We start from the raw sequence: 12,107 nt of genomic DNA, 5'->3' as shown, positions 1-12,107 counted from the left end.
CTGACTATGAAGTCTAGAGTGATGCTCTCCCATGGTCACTCTAGCACTGGCAATGGCTCTAAGAGATCGCCTAGTTTCTTAAGCTCCACCTTGTCCTACTGGCACACAAGATAAGTCTTCACATAGGCCTCTACATCTTCCCTTATGTGTGGCCAGTAATATCAATCCTCTAATAAAGCCAAAGTACGGCTCATCCTTTCTAGCTCACCTTGAATCATGGCATTTATGCATGACTTCCCTACGGAGCTTTCCATACTATGACACAAACAATTTACTACCTTTGGTAAGCAATAAATCATCCTACACCTAAAACTATCTAGTCTTACCTTACTTGGCATACTCGATGAGAGCTGTAGCTATAAGATCGTGCACGAGCCCCCTTCTTGATGCATGGCACTAAGGAACCCTCTGGTTGGCTAATGGTAGCTAGGCTCACTTTTTTGCTCAATGTGTCAACCACTAAGTTTGCCCCCCCAAGCTTGTACTCTAACTTGTAATCAAATTCTACAAGAAAATCCTACAATCTCGTTTAATTAGGGGACGGCTTATTCTATGTTTGAAAGTAGCTGGTTGTCACATTGTTCGTTTTGACCATGAACTTTGACCCCAATAGGTAATGACACCAAGTGTGCAAGTAATGCACCATTGCTATCATCTTCTTCTTCTAGACCATGTACCTACGTTCAGTCTCATTGAGCTTTTGACTCTCAAATGCCATCAGATAACCTTTTTGTATCAATACACCCTCTATTGCATAATCTGTTGCACCTGTATATAGCTCATACTGCTTTGCATGGTCTGGCATGGCCAAGACTGGCTTTTCAATCATAGTGTGCTTCAACTGATCAAAAGCTTCATGGCATCTTATGCTCCACTCTCATGCTCTCCTCCTTTTAAGTAGGTCCGTCAATGGTGTGCCTACGGCTGAGTGGCCTTTGATGAAGGAACTGTAGTAGTTGACCAGCCTAAGAAATGACCTCAACTTAGTGGTTTAAGAATAGGATCTCTTACTGGATAAATGAGCACTTCTCCTTTTTGACATACAGTTTGTTTGTCTATAACACCTCAAACACTTATCTCAAGTGATCTATATAGTTTTTCAATGTCTGGCTATACACCACAATATCATCAAGATAAACCATAGCAAAATGATCAAGGAACAATGAAGTACCTTGTTCATTAGAGTGCAAAAAGTGGTTAAAGCATTGGTAAGTCCGAATGGTATGACCAAGAACTCATATGAACCATAGCGAGTAACATATGCTGTATTGGGCTTATCTCCCTCCGGGATCCTAACTTGGTAGTAACCTGACCTCAAATCCAACTTGGAAAACCACATTATGCTTTCAAGTTGATTAAACAATTCCACAATGAGTGGGATATGATACTTACTCTTCACGGTTAGCTTTTTCAATACCCGATAATTTGTACACAATCGAAGTGACCTATAATGCTTGCGTTAAAACAATATCGATGTACCATATGGGGCCTTGGATGGCCTAATGTACCTCGTATCAATCAGCTCATCAAGCTACTTTTTCAACTTTTCCAACTCTGGGAGAGGCATTTGATAAAAGGCCCTGGTTGGTAGCTTAGCCTCAGACACCAGCTCAATTTTGGGGTCCACCTTTTTCTTGGATGGCAACCTACCTGACAGCTTGGTGGATATCATATCACTAAAGGTCTCCAGCACCTTTAGTACCTTTAAGGGGTGTTGGTCTTTTTCTCCCTTGGTTCCTCATATTTCAAGACTACTAAGAAGATGTTTTCATCCTTGCTCACTACCTTGGCAAATTGAATAGCTGAGCACCTTGGACCCAATCTTAAACCCGTGCCTTAATGGTATAAGGCATTGGCATCATTCATCTAGAATACATATACAATTGGCAAAAGGCACAAGGAAGGCGTTAATCCAAACAAGGATATCTAACCCAATCACAAACTCATAGTCATCCAAGGGTATTACCTCAATGGTTTTTTTACCTTTCTAGTCTCCAAGCTGTAACTCCACTCTTTACATTACTCCAATGGTTGGAACCTCTTTGAAGTTCACTGTTTTGATGGTACTAGTCCTTTTTTGCACCTTCAGTCTGAGTTTTTAGGCTCTATCACCTAAAATAAATAAATGTGAGGCACTTGTATCCACTAATGCGCTTACTTTCTTGCCTACAACCATTAAATCTGCAAACATCAATTTTTTTGGCTTGCAGCTCCCCTTATTTTGGATAGCATTGAGCACCAACGACCTAAACTTTGCTACCTCTAACTCTAGCTCCTCATCTGACTACTTGTCTATAGTAGCTAGCTTACCCCTCTTTGGGCAATTACGTACTATGTGTCTTTCACCACATAGGTAGCATGAGATCGGCTTTCGATCTTCCTTTGCCTTTCACTTCCCTACTGGTGGTTTCTTTTCACCATCTTTGTCTGAATGGTCTCGGTCTCCATCCTTGGACTATCGATCACAGTTCTTTCCCTTGGACTATCTCTCTGCTCCCTCTTGTCCTTACCGTTTTTCTTGGGCTTGGAAGACTCAAACTTATTCTAAGGTTTGAACTCCACTAAGGACTTAGGAGTAGTCATGGCTTTAGCCAAGTCATGAACTCCCTTCCGTTGTAGCTCGTGCTTCACCCATGGCTTCAACCTATCCATGAAAACAAACAAACCTTTTTTCTCACTCAGATCCGAGATCTGAAGCATCAGTTCAGAGAATTTTTGGATGTACTCCCTCACGTCCCCTTGTTGGCTAAGCTTACACAACTTTGCTTACGCCTTATCATTGGCGTACTCTGGGTAAAACTGCTCCCTGAAGTCTTTTTGGAACTTCTCCTAAGTTTCAATCATGGCACCCTCATGGCTCACATCATCACACATGGGCCTCCACCACAATAAGGTAATATCAATAAGATACATTGAAGCAGTGCTTACCTTGGTAGCATCATCTTGCATGCCCATAGCCCAAAAGTACTGCTCTATCCTGCATAGATAGTTGTCTACTTCCTGGGTTGCCTTTGTCCCTTTGAACTCTTTGGGTTTGAGAATCTCCACATGGGTTTTAGACACTCTAACAAACATGTCATTCCCAATGGTAGTCTTTTAAGCAGCGACTTTCCCTCTGAGCTCCTCTATTTCTCTGTGCATGGCCTTCATCCCATTGTGCATGGTCTCCACCTGGGCTTCCAAGACTTCGTTTCTATGGGTGATCATGTCGAGGCCTTCATTGAGAGCAGCTTGCAACTCACCTTTGAGCTCCTCCTCGATGGAGTTTAGCGCTTCAACATGAGTCTCCACATCATTAAGCTTTTCCTTCACATTGCCCATGGTCACCTCCATCTTGGACAGCCTCTTATCCATGGTAGATGAGATGTCTCTCAAACTGGCCTTCTTGCCCCTTCCATAGCCTTGCTCCTAGGCCTCTAGTTGTTGGCTAGCAACATCGCTCTGAGATGCCATCTCCTTAAATGTGATCTAATGTGCACACAAACACAAGCAGAACTTGAATCGAACCTACTCTGATACCAACTATCACGGGTTTCGGCTTAAGACTCAGAATCTGTGCGGCCTTCAACTTGGAATCGCTTCCTTTTAGCCTAAGTTAGCCTAAAACACAAGTGTACGGGCACTAAAACAATTGGAAGGATAGAATACGTAAGTTTGAGAGAGCAAGAGAATTGTTGGAATATGTATTGTATATTATTGAAGCAAAGTGTCTGATGATGTATAAAAGAGGGTGGGGCGACCCTTTATTTATAGTTGAGGCCCACAACTCTACTTATGGCTAGCTCCTAAAATAATAGGATTATAATATCTCTTAAAAATCAGGGATTACATAGATTACATATTAATACAAAAGGCCCCTACTGATTTTTAGGGTCAACCAGATCCTGCTGAAGGCTTTTGTCGATCCTGGCTGCTTCTGGAAGATCCTGGATTAGTTCTACTCCATTGGGCCCTCCTAGCGTGGTGTGGGCGTTTTACAGGCCTGGCCTTGGCTGTGCAGGTAGGCCTGCATGCTGTGCAGATGGTCTAGACTCCTCTCCAAAGCCTAGTGTGCAAACCCTTGCCAATGTCCCTGGTGCTTAAGCCTTAACCCTTGGTGCTCGGGCCTGTGTGCCTGGTGTACCCACCCAAGGTGTGACACTAACACATATGAGTTTTGAAAATTATAAAACAAAAACCTAATGGAAGTTTTTATGAGTTCTTGACCATATGGTAAGCTAAGGTTGCACTGATGGGGTTAGGCCCACTAAAAAAGAGGACCAAATTTGAATTATTACGAAGAATTAATTAGAATTATTGTGAAGAATTTGCTTTTGGTCTGATCAACTGTTCGCCAAGCCTTTGGCTACGTTCCAACAATTGTACGATTCTGGGATTAACGTTGGAGATGGTATTAAAGTGGAAAGTTCGAAAACAAGAACTTAACTCAAACACTTGGGGGAAACCAAACCACTGCTCCTAATGCCCGAATTTCAGAAGTAAACAACTTTAATTTCTCGAAGAAAAATCAAAACTGTCATTAAATCGACCTTGAAATCCCATTATCTCGTACCTTCACCAAACTTCAAAAAACTAGACAACTACAATCCTTGTCTCCTCGACCTCTTCCATATCCATTGCCTTCGTCCATAGACCTTAACAAATACTACAACTACCACCAAAGGGTGGCCATAATACTGGTGATTGTCATTCGTTGAGAAATTCCATCCAAGACATCTTTGATGCCAATACCAAGAAACTCAATATCACCAAGATCTCTCTGTTTGATTACAAGAACACTTCATCAACTAATACAAATTTTCCATCAAAACCAATATTATTTACCCTGCTCCTTTCAATAATAAAATTCTAGATGATATCATGATATTATGGGAAAAAAATAGTGATTCTGATTCAAACATGGCCTAGAACTCATCGTCTGACACAAAGAGTAGACATTTCAAGCCCTGAATGTATGCCTTTTCCGGACTATTGAGATCCTGAAATTAAAATTAGAACATTTCATCACATCAAAGAAAATTGTCCGGGCTTCTGGCAACACTATTTGTACCATACTATGAACCATTATTTTGCCATACATCGTTGGGCCTATCTAGGAGAATATTGAGTTTCATGTGATTAATGTCTCGACTTCTTTCAATTTACTCTTAGGAAGAGTGTTTCTGAACACTAATAAGGTCGTTTTCTCATCGTTCATCAAAAGGTGAAAATACTGAAAAGGGAAATTGCTAACTCTCTTTGGGGATGACATCTTAGGGGTTGCACTGATCAATGGTATCCACTAAGAAAAACAAATGCCTTGTCAAGGGTTTAGCATAACCTAATATAAATGGTATTTATAGAAACCAATCCCTATAGGAGTCTTATGTCGCACACGTCATGAAAAAGTGGGTTATTTTTTAGGATCAGGGCAGGGAAGGAGACATCAAAGAAGAACTAAAATGGTGGATTTCAAGTTATGTTTCACCTGATGTGAAGTTGGGTACTAACCATTAGAAGAGAGAAATCAAGAAAAGAACCTGTGAAGAATCTCTTACTACTTAGTTTCGGGAGGACAAATCCCTGTCGATGAAACTTGGGAAATCTTCAAAGATGAAAATGTCATGGACCATACTAGCATGAATCGGTTACTTACCGATAATGAATGTAAAGAGATGAGTTAACCTAAGCCTTTTTGTCGATCCGTGCTTATTATTCGTAATTGATGTCTAAAGACACTTGTAATTGGAATCCGAGTCAAAAAAGTCTTTTATTTTTAAGCATTTGAAGTTACCCAAAATAAAGCTAATATGTTTTAGCCTAAGTTTATCAAACCCAGTATGAGTCAAGGTCTATCCAACCTTATTCAACCCAACTTGAGTCCACCGTTGAAAATGTGACCATATCTTTTAATAAAATGACAATCAGTTATCAGTATATTCTTTTACATAATGTTGACAATGAAAATTTAATGGAATTGCGCAAAACTTCCCTTTCCCCTAAATTAATCAAAATGGTTATTGAAGAAGAAGAATGGAAAATTCAACCTAAATCGCAGGAAAATTTAGTGTCAACCTTGAAAGTGATGAGACATCCCAAGAGATTAAAATTTGTTCAACTTTAACTTAACAAAGTAATTCCTTAATTGAATTTTTGAGTAAATGTAAAGATGTTTTGCATGGTCATATAAAGATTAAATCCCAACTTATCTTGATATGAAATTAGTTAAGCAAAAACTTAGAAGAATGAGAAATGATTTAAGTGGGTAACATAAAAGAATAAATCACTAAACAGTATGATGATAGCTTTATTATTATGTCTAATTATACCTCGTAGCTTACTAATGTGGTTGCAATCCTAAAGAATGACAGAAGGATCAGGGTGTGGATCGACTATGGAGATTTGAACAAAACCAGTCTGAAAGACTATTTCCCCTTATCACATATAAATGTTTTGGTAGACAATACAATTGGAGACGAGTTACTTTTTTTCATGGATGATTTTATCAGATATAATCAAATCCTGATGGCACCAGAAGCTCGGGAAAGACTACATTTACAACTCCATGGTGTCCTTATCGTTACAGGGTAATACTTTTTGGACTGAAAAATGTAAGGGCTACCTACCATAGAATGGCCGCCACACTTTTGCCCAATTTAACCCATGTGGAAGTTTAGGTAGATGACATGATTGAGAAGTAGGAGACCAAGCAAAAGCATGTTCTTAAACCAAGGAGGTTTTTCAAGAGAATTAAAAAATATCAATTACGACCAACCCTCAAAAGTGCACTTTTGGAGTTATTTCAAGCAACTTACTGGATTCATAATCATCGAACAAGGAATTGAAGTAGATAAAAAAAGTCAAAGAAATCCTGGATATGCTACCAGCTACAGCTACGAATTGGATTCGAAATTTCCTAAGAAGAACCCAATACATTAGTAGATTCATCTCGGAACTCATTTTAGTTTATGGGCCCATCTTTAAGTCATTAGAAAAGGGGACAAATCAAGAGTGAAATGACCAATGCCAAACATGCCTTTGAGAAAATAAAGGAATGTATGAAAAATCCACCAATGTTAGTTCCATCCAAACAATGGGTCCCTTTATCGCTTTATTTGAAAGTAATGATACCACAATTAGGTGCATGCTAGCTTAAGAAGACGACTACGAAATTGGAAGAGCTATATATTACTTTAGCAAGAAATTCCTAACTGATAAGGCCAACTATTCATGGATAAAGAGAACTTGCTTAGCCCTAATTTGGGCCATCAAGAAACTACGCCACTACATGCAAACTCATGAAATTCCATGATCTCTCGTCTGGACCCGTTGAAGTACTTGTTCAAAGCATGAGATCTCATTGGAAAAAGGGCCAAATAGTTATGCTATTATCAAAATATGATTTAAGGTATGTCACTCGAGAAATCATCAAGGGAAGCGTTATACCAGAGTTCTTGTCCAAATTGTAATTAGAAAAAAGTGAATTTGAAAAATATGAGTTCCCCAATGAAATCATAATGGAAATTGCATTGCAACAGTGGACAATGTTTTTCAATGGAGCATCCAACCAAATAGGGTGTGTAGCTAGAATCGTTTTCATCACCCTAGAAGGCACAACCATGCTTTTATCTTTTAAGCTAAATTTCCCTAATCCCTAATACCAACAATGTCATTGAAACGAAGCTGCTTAATTGGTTTACAAGCACTGGTGTCTTTGAGGGCAAGAAAAGCCAAGATACATGACTGTTCTTTCTTAGTAACTGCCTAAGCTTAAGGAAAATGGAAAACCAAAGATGAAAGGCTAAAGAAATATCAATAACTATGAGAGAAGACGACCAAGTAATTCCAAAAGACCAGTTTCGACTATCTACTCATAATGCAAAATCACTTTGTGAACACCTTGTCTACACTCGTAGCTCGGACAATGCTTGGTAGACCAACAATATTTTCAGTAAGCAATTAGATGAATCCCTGATTTGCGATCAATCGGTGACAGACATCGACAATGAACTACCTTGGTAAAGCTGCTCATGAGTTGAGTGACTTGTTTGAACTTAAAAACTCGCTCCAAATTTTAAAGGATTTGGTAATGAATATTAAACTCGTTAAATGGATTTAAATAAATAAATGAGATCTGATCAAAAAATAAAATCGAGCTTGAGTTTTATCATTTAAGGTCCGAGTTTGATCTAGCCTGAAAATTAAAAAAATATTTTTACTATAATAGAATAATGTCCATTTGCTTTATTACTTATATTAGGATAAAGCCCAAATTTTTCTTTATGCAAAACATTAAAACAATGATCCAATTTTAAATTATATTCAATAAAATTAAATTGGATCCAAACTCAAATGATTCATAAATTCAATTAAAATTAATTAAATTAGTTAAATTAATAATTTTAAAAAAATTTTAAAAAAAGTATTTTTTTCAATTTTAAAAATTAGTATTTTAGGCGGATTTAGACTTTTTTATTATATGTAAGAACAAGCATGGATATAAAATGAGATTAGAAAAATCGAACCGGACCGAATTTGAACTTATTTAAAATGTTAAAATATTATGTTAAGTCCGATCTGAACTTGATCCGGCCCAACCCGACCCATAAGCAACTCTAAGTACATAGATATCCGAAATTTCATGGAAAATAGGGAACACTTGCCAAAGGCTAATGGGAAAGATAGACGAGTGATCAGATGATCAACATCTAAATCGTGCTCTGCGGAGGAGAACTATACAAGCGGTCCCACTGTGGCATACATCTCCAATGTGTGAATAAATCCCAGGCCTTGTACACCATAAAGAAATATATGGAGGAGTGTGTGGCCTTTACATGAATGGAAAAAGTGTAGCAAAAAAAAGTTATGAGATTGGGATACTTTTGACTAGCCATGGAGTCTAATTGCATCGACTTTGTAAGAAAAAGGCACAATTGTCAAATTTACACAAACCTTAATCATATACTTTTAGAAACTTGTATAGCATGACCACTTTTGGCCATTTTCCACACGGGGGATTGACATCTCGAAAAGATAACACTAAGTTCCCATGGACATGAGTATATTTTGATGAAAATTGATAATTTTACAAAATGGACCGAAACAATTTTCTATAAAATTTTGAAAGTCAAGTAGGTCACAAAGTTCGTTAAATATCAAATTATTCGTAGATACGTGATACCATTCGAGTTGATTTCAAATAATGGATTGCATTTCAAAGCCAAAGTTTTGGAATTGTTGAAAAGATTCCAAATCCAAAGGCATAAATCATCACCATATCGACCTCAAACAAATGGCACAGTTGAAGCAACTAATAATAATGTAAAAACCATTTCAAGTGATACACTTACAAATACTGGCATGAAAGGTGGGCTTCAGCATTATGAGCCTATAGGACATTAGTTTGAACATCCAATGGAGCTATGCCATTTTCATTGGTCTATAATATGGAAGTCGTCCTATAACTTTGAAATCAAACCCTTTGAGTCAACATAGAGTCGCAAGTTAGTGAAGAAGATTGGATCTGAGCCAGATCTGAAGAATTGATTAAATTAGACAAAAAATGGTTACAAGCTTTGTATCACATGCAAGGTTAACAAGTAAAAGCATTGGAACATCAAACAAGGTTAACTCAAGAAAGCCCATTTTGACCCAAAGGGGAAGTTCAAAATTAATTGAGTACTGAATATTTATTTTCATTAAGTGTGATTCAAAAATCATAAAAATAATAATACAATGATAAATTTCATTCAAAATAAAATATAATGGTAAATTTACCATTAAATCCAAAATTTAATGATTTAAAATGACATAGCAAAAAATCCCAATGGCCAAAATGTAAATTCAAAAATTTAATAATTTAATATAAAACAACCAAATCCATCTAATTAAGAGAGCGTGTTTTGCTAAGCAAGTGCACTATGAATACCCAATATTACTTGTCTTGTCCCATTTGCCTATCTATTATTTATCACATGATCTTTTTCTATTTTGTTTTTCTAGGTAGGGTTTTTTTTTTTTTCTTTTTTAAAATTATACATCACCTTTTATTGTCATAACAAACAAAAGAGTTGACTCACAGTTTCTGATAGGGTTGGCAGTCCAACCCACCCTCGACGGGTTTTGACCAATCCGACTTCATAGGGTCGATTTTTTTTTTAAATCGAATTTTGGGTCGAGTCAGATTGGGTCAGATAATGTTAAGAAAAAATCGAAATCGAGTCAAGTTCGGGTTTTAGGCAAATCCAACCTGACCCGACCCGATATTATATAATTTTTTTAATTATTTATTTAATTTATATATAATTATATAATTATATTTTTAAAATAATATTTTATTAATTTCAAGTCAAGTTGGGTTAGGTACGATTTATACAATATCAGGTCGAGCTGGGTTCAGATATAAAAAAATAAAAATTTTTTGGGTTGGGTCGGGTTCGGGTTTTATGAATATAAAATCGGATTGAATTCGGAGCGAGCAAAAACTCATCCCGACTTAACCCATTGCCAACCCTAATTTTTGACTAGTTGCTTTAATGTTGTTACGGTTGCCATATAATATCATACTCTATCTTATATATCTATCACTTTCACTTTGCATAAAATTTAACAAATTTTAACGTTTATTTATTATAAAGCTTTTTTTGTAAATTATCTTTACTTTGAAAAATAAGAAAAAAGTTGATAGTTATAGTTAAAACTTAAAAAATAATAAGAAATAGTAAAAAATTGAAAAAGTTAGTCATTATAGTTAAAAAATAATAACAAAATAAAAATGTTTTCTTTACTTTTCAAATTAAACATTTTTTAAATTTATAATATATCCTTAAATCCTCATATTTTTATATTTATTTGATTGAAAATAACATTACGTATATAATTTTTTTTAATTTGTAATTCTTAAATCTCAACTTTAATATTATATCAACTGATTTAGAAATCAATCAACAAATAAAATAATTTTTTAAAATAATTAAATATATACAAATAAATATTATCTCTTTCACCAACTAGACATACCAACTCCAACTTGGTTTTTTATTCTTACTCTAATAAAATATATTCATAATTCTATAGGATCCTTGCCCCAACTTTATTTAAATAGTAATTTGATTTAGACTCAACAAAAATCTATATATTAATTTTGATAATTTTAACTAACCACGGACCAGCCATGTCGTATAATTCTTTTGCCTTTTTTTTATTTGAATTTTTATTTTTTAAATTTTTTCTTTATATATCTAATAAATTATTTTTTTTAAATCAAATAGGATCCATTTGATATTATTGATTAAAAGAATATTTTTTTATCTTTTCCTTTTTATTTTGATTAAAAGTATATCTTTTCCTTTTTAATTTTTTGGCCATCTTTTTCCAAATAATTATAAAGCTTGGGCATGGCATAATCAAACTACAAAGAGAAGTGTTTTTAAAGTGTTAGATATAGCCAAGAAGTTTATTTGGCCCCCATACTTCTAGATGAAAAATGGGTATGGTGATGCTACCTCTTATTATGGTACTCTAAGCCAGACTCGTTCTTAGACATTAAGAAAAAAGAAATTGAGTTGTATTTTTAGATCAACTATATTATGTTACCTTTTATAATAAAGAGTACTGATGCTGACATTGATGGAGATTCACATTTTGTTGAAGTACGTTCGATGTGTAGAGTTGTATGTCTATTTGGATATGATCAAATGGTTCCGTGTATTCTTTTTACACCTTTAGATGAAGATTTTCCTTCTTGTATTTTTGAGTTTCTTTTTGATAAAGTTCAAAAGAAACATAAAGAGGTTAAATGTTATGTTGTGCCAATATTTGATAGAATTAGCTATTGTAGTCTTGGATTATTTGCTTATTAGGATGAGTATATTTCTAATTGAAAAATCTTTTTCATTCGGTTACATGATTCTAGGAAACATCTTTCAATTCTCAATGTTGCTCGGAATGACATATCTTTGAGCTTAATACTTGTTTTATCCAAGGAAAAAAAAGAACATGTGAGAATCAAATAGATGAATAAACTGCTAGTATTATTGCTTCTCATGCCTTATGTCAATCAAAAGAGCAATATGTGTCTTTTATAAAGTAAGCTCTTCTCATTTTGCTTGTTTTTTTTTTTTTTTTAA

Source organism: Durio zibethinus, chromosome 10, assembly GCF_047325235.1.
Source record: "Durio zibethinus cultivar Kanyao isolate XHJ-2024 chromosome 10, ASM4732523v1, whole genome shotgun sequence".
Classification (NCBI taxonomy): Eukaryota; Viridiplantae; Streptophyta; class Magnoliopsida; order Malvales; family Malvaceae; genus Durio; species Durio zibethinus.
The sequence above is the reverse complement of the archived record's forward strand: the minus strand, read 5'-3'. Positions refer to the sequence as shown.